This window comes from Lagenorhynchus albirostris, chromosome 2 (genome assembly GCF_949774975.1).
Source record: "Lagenorhynchus albirostris chromosome 2, mLagAlb1.1, whole genome shotgun sequence".
Taxonomy (NCBI): domain Eukaryota; kingdom Metazoa; phylum Chordata; class Mammalia; order Artiodactyla; family Delphinidae; genus Lagenorhynchus; species Lagenorhynchus albirostris.
The window spans coordinates 179,000,344-179,006,348 of NC_083096.1; positions in this window are offsets into that span (position 1 = coordinate 179,000,344).

Here is a 6,005-nt window from a genome sequence, read left to right on the forward strand (position 1 = left end):
TATAAGGTCATCAGCTAATGCAGTTGGTGAATTGGCAGTGTGGAGTGAAGGGGCCAAATACAAGTGAAATATTCAATCCAACTCCCCCACCCTTTTTGCTATTTATAAGGTCAAAATAGAGATCCACGTCCCTCAGGCTCCACCACAGTGAATTTGGGAGCTGCAAGTTCATGACAAGCTGTCAGTGTCCCTGAAAACAGAAAACCAAATCTCTAGAAAAAATCCCAACTCAGCAAACCTCTCAGCAGCTGCAGGGAGGCCTCAAGGTCATAAAATGCCTTGACCAGTGATAGATGGCCGCCCCATACTAGGCCTGGCAATAAAATCAACTTCAGAAAACCACAAACTTTTCCTTAAACCAATTAGTCTTCCTGCATTATGTCTACAGCAAGTTGAAAGGGGAAATCATGCATCTCCTCGCCGGAAGGCAGCACGAGCAGTTCTTGGGGAATGTGCTGGCGATCTGGTGGGCAGGTGAGAGCTATGCTATGTGGACTTGTGCTAATACGTGTAATTTAGATGGATTAACTTGGAAAGGTCCACTAGTATTAAAAGGAAGAGTTCAGGTTGTTTAAAGAAATTCTATAAAGTGCACCAAGTGGCCCCAGCAGCGGTGCCCTGACACACAGGCTGCCCGATGCTAGCTAAGGTGCCACAGGCAGTGAGGAAACCCCTACATATGTATTGTTATTAATTTCCACACACGATTCAAGCTAAGTAGCAAATCATTCAGCTAAGTAGAGGAAAACACCAAACACAGAAAATGCTGCTATGCTCATAAATCTTGGACTCAGATCTTGGTTCTCCAAAAATTGAACAACTTTTAGTTAAAAAAAAAAAAAAATCACCACCAGAAAACTCTTTCCACCTTCAGAATTGAGGGGAACAGTGAAAGGACCCCAGCAAAATTTTACCTGCACGTTTAGCCCTGGGTAGTTAGGCTACTTAATGCACTGAGTGGGGTAGGTAAACCCCCTGGGACTCACACCCAAAATTGCTTTCTGTGGGACTTCACTGGCAGTCCAGTGGTTAAGACTCCTGCACTTCCACTGCAGGGGGCACGGGTTCAATACCTGGTCAGGGAACGAAGATCCCACATGCCCCACCATGTGGCCAAAAACAAACAAACAAGACCCCCAAACAAAAACCAAACCACAACAAAATTGCTTTGTTTAACCCCAAAAACATATAGTAGAAGTGTCACCATTTCTGCCCCAGGGGACTGTTTCTTTGACATTGCATATGATTTTCTGGGCAGCAAAGGCAGAGCCGAAACCCAGCATCCCAGTCGGTTTGATTTTTCCCCTTCAAATCCCAGGGCTTGGGCCCAGTGGGAGACTGTCCACTCTAAGCATGGTTACTTGTCCTTACTTGGTTTAGAAGGGGAAGGACAAATATCCCCAGAGTCAGCTGCAGCTTCATCCCTGGTCCTGTCCAGGTCCAAAGCCAGCAGCTCTGCCCATCGCCGCTGCCCACGGTCTGCTCGTGCCCCTGAGGTAGGAGGTTCCATCCCTGGGGTAGTGGATGGAACAGCCAGAGCTCGTGTCCCCACCTCTGAGGTGCGGCCTCCGGGCCGGGTGGTGGACCTGTTGTCCCTGTGAGGTCCCTCCCCACGGCCCCCAGATCCAGCCTGGCCCCTTTGCCTTTGTTGGGGTGAGGGCAGGTTGGCGGGGTCACACCAGGCCAGATATTCGCAAATGCCCATCTGCATCCTCCCCATGAAGACTCTGCCTGGACTTCCCTGGTGTCACAGTGGTTAAGAATCCGCCTGCCAATGCAGGGGACACAGGTTCGAGCCCGGGTCTGGGAAGATCCCACATGCCACGGAACAACTGAGCCCATGCGCCACAACTACTGAGCCTGCGCTCTAGAGCCCGCGAGCCACAACTACTGAGCCCTCACACCACAACTACTTAAGCCCGTGCGCCTAGAGCCCGTGCTCCACAGCAAGAGAAGCCACCGCAATGAGAAGCCCCTGCACCGCAACGAAGAGTAGCCCCCACTTGCCGCAACTAGAGAAAGCCTGCGCGCAGCAACGAAGACCCAAAGCAGCCAAAATTAAATAAATACATAAATTTATTTTTAAAAAAGGGAAAAAAAAAAAGATCCTGCCTACCCCGACCCCCAGCCCAGCCTTAAACCACACAGAGACCTCACCTCTGAGTGTGGGTGGCAGACACTTTCCTCCAGACGATCCAAGAAGACAAAACTCCTGAATCAGACCCATTCTCCAGTGACTTCCAGTACGCGGTTAGAGGTGGGCTTCTCTCCCACGCCTCCCGCAGCCTGGCTCTCACAGGGACCCTCTAGCATCCTGGTTCAGCTCAGAGAGGAGGGTCAGAGCTGGTGTCTCTCAAGCCTGAAGTGTCACCACACCTGCAGGACCCCTTCTCGACAGTGGCTTCTGCCACCTTCTGCCTTCACCTCCCCCCATCGTGAGCAGCCCTCCCCACCTACTCCAGGGTCATGGCTTCTTAGGTGGGAAGGGGCTTTGGATGCCTCCTGGCCTCTGTTGTCCTACCTGCCCTCCAGGTCCGTGAAAGACCCTCCAAAGGGGCTCTGAAGCCTAGCATCTGACACTCTCCCCCTGGCTTCAGGGAGCCCTAAGTGTGTGTCCTTCCCGACACCTCTCCTTGGAGTTGAGACCCGGACATACCTACATGCTGGCAGCCTAATGGACATTTCATTCATTATTCATTCAGGCGTCAACAGCTAATGAGCCTCAACTCCAAGCCAAGTTCTCTGCTCTCGTGGAAATTATGTTCTGAAGGGAGAGGCAGCCGAGGAAGTAATCTCAGTGGGCAACCACCACTTGTCATTCATGGAAGAAACCGTACGATATTGAGAGAAGAGGGGAAACCATTCAGAGCGGGCCTCTCAAGGCGGCCTTTTAGTGGGACCTGAAGCTGTGCAGTCAGAGGAGAGCTCCAGGCAGGGGCACAGCTGCCTCCAAAGGACCCCATGCAAATGCCCAGCCTATGCTCTGCCCCTGCCACCACGCTAGTTTCCCTAGGTCGGGAGGGACCCCTTCAGCCAGCCAATTGTGCTCACTAAAAACCCAGGGGTCAACCTGGACACTCCTCTGCCCCTATCTCCAATCACCAAGTCCTGTGGGTTGCCCCTGGAACCTGACAGTGTCGCTCTGCCTCCATCCCATCCCAGCTGCCATTTTCTCTCTCCTGAACCATGTAGCAGCACCCCTCCCCACTCCCAATGGTGCCCTGGTTTCGTTCCTGTGCTCTTCCTACCCATACTCATCGTTCTCAGAAATCATCTTTTAGAAATGCACGTTCGCTGGGACTTCCCTGGCGGTCCAGTGGTTAAGAGTCCGTGCTCCCACTGCAGGGGGCACGGGTTCGATCCCTGGCCGGGGAACTAGGATCCTGCATACCGCGTGGCACGGCCAAAAAATTTAAAAAAAGCACATTTGCTCCTGTCCCTCCTTTGCTTATACTCGACACTGGCTTTCCCGTTGGTTTTAGGATGAAATCTGAAATCCCTGATGTGCCCCTCATGGTACCCTTGTGGGTGGCTTCTGCTCTCCTCCTGGGCTCACCTGGAGCTACTTGCACACTCCCTCCCTGGGTTCCTGCCGCACTAACCTTCCGATTCCTTGAAAGCCACCCCAGGGCCTTTGCATAAGCACTTACTCCCACTTACAGTGATACGTCTCATCTTGCCTTAAAGTTACATCTCCAACCTCAAGGGGCCGTGACCCATGACCTCACAGCTCTTTCAGATGTGTAATTCTGTGCTGGGTACTTACCTAAGCCCACCCTCCTGCTCCAGGTAGGCTCTGGGGGGCAGGGACATCTCTGTTCTGCCCACCATTGTAGCCCCAGTGCCTAGCACAGCCTGGCATATGCTAGGGGCACCACCATAATTATCGTGGAAATCCGGCTGGCAGTGGATGATGATGCTGCGGAAATCCTGATCTCTCGCCTCCTTCACTGTGATCGAGCTCGCTCTCCCCTACCAGACCCTTCGGGGACGGAGGGCAGCTTTCCCCACTTCTACCCCCTGCGGCAAAACGCCCTCAGAGCTGCTACCACAGGAAGCATTTTGCAGCAGTGGAGCCACTCCGGACCCCTCAGACATCCTCTAATGGGGGGCTTCTGACTCTGATCGCCCCTTAGACCCTTCTAAGGAGGTCGTCATCTAGGTCCTTCAGCTCTTGTTGCACAGAGGGGTCCAGGCATCACACGGTTGGTAAGGTAGCTAGTATGCTAGCAGCGATTTACAAAACTTTTTCTTTTTAATCTGCAGAACTTTTTTCTGACATACAACCCAAGTGGAGCCCAGCACTTGAAAATTGAGCTTTTCTGCTAGACATGGTGCTGGGCACCCTGCTTACTGCCCTTCATCCTCCACCAAGTCCTTCCCTGGAGCCTGAGGTGGGGCGGGAACCATCTCTTTACAAATGTGACCAGAACTTCGATCTGATCTTTCCACCCCACCACATAAGCTGTCTGGTAACCAGGTGCAGATTTCCAAAGCAAAAGTCAGCTCCAGATTTTTGAAAAAACAAACAAAAAACAACTCATCATTTTCTGTAGCTTTCTACAATGCAACCAGGCAACGCATATAAAAAGCTTCAGAATCCTGAAGACCTTTGAATTATCCTAAGAAAAGTCTTCAGTACAGAAGACGTAGGTTCCTACCAGATGCTTACTGCTGTCCCAATTATAAAAGCGGGGAGAAATGATAAGCCTTCTAGATGCTCAGCTGTAAGGGAAGGTAAAATTACCTGCTTGTGCTCACGGGGAAGGCAGCCTTTAAGAGGGACGAGAAGTCACACTTGATATGGAAATAGGCCCATGATGGTGTAAAGTGAGAAGTAAAGTGACAAAATGTTGTGGACAGAAAGATCCCACTTTCGTAAAAGAAAAGAAAAAAAAAAAAGAAGATATGTATGTAGAAGAAAAGGGTAGATGCCAATATTTTAATTGTGGGATTATGAGTCATTTTTTTCTTTGCTCACTTGTATTTCTAGATTTTCTACAATAAACGTATTTCCCTTTTATAAGAAAACAACAGGACTTCCTTGGTGGTCCAGTGGTTAAGAATCCGCCTTCCAATGCAGGGGAACACGGGTTTTGATCTCTGGTCGGAGAACTAAGATCTCACATGCCACGGGGCAACTAAGCCCGCACGCCGCAACTACTGAGGCCGCACGCCACAACTAGAGAGAAGCCCGCATGGCACAATGAAGAGCCCGCGCGCTGCAACGGAAGATCCCGTGTGCCGCAACTAAGACCCAATGCAGCCAAATAAATAAATATTAAAAAAAGAAAAGAAAAAAAAAACAGATGACATTAGTAAGATAATAACAGACACACCTAAAGGAAGAAATTCCTCACAGAAACAACTGTGTTTGAGCCTCCCCCCGGCCCCCTCGGCTGGGTTTCCTCTTCCCAGCACAGGGCTGGGTGTGAGCCCTGAGCAAGGGGACCCGTGTGATTTTTAAGGGAGCCTCTGGTTCTTCCTGGGCAGGCACCTCGCAGGCTCAACGGAGGAGAGGGGTCCTAAGAAGTGGGCCCTTTGGCCCCCTGAGGTCACAGCCTCATGGGACATCACACCCCTGAGGTCAGTGAACTCAGGGTGTCCGTGGCTCCACCTGCAGGCAGCTTGGTCCTGCTGCCCCAGAAGGTCGGCTGTGACCTGAGTGCGGTCGGAGTGAGCAGTCCAGCCCCGTCCCTTCCCATCTGCCCCGCTGGCCTCAGGGAGCCAAGCACCCAACACCCACCCTCCCCATGGGTGCTGGGCCCGAATGAGGCCTTCTGCATCGTGTGGTGCTTTAATTATCCCCAGCTCAGCCCTGGATGGTGGGCTTGTTACTTCACAGCATCAAAATGAAGCCCATAAAAATGCAGACTCCACAGTCACCAGGCAGCCTGGGCCCAGAACCTGTGCTGGGACGCTTAGGACGCTGGCCCGCTGGTTGGGACGGGATCTCGCAGAGAGACGGCTAAGCCCCTGCTCACGCTGTTTGCCCAGAGCCTCCC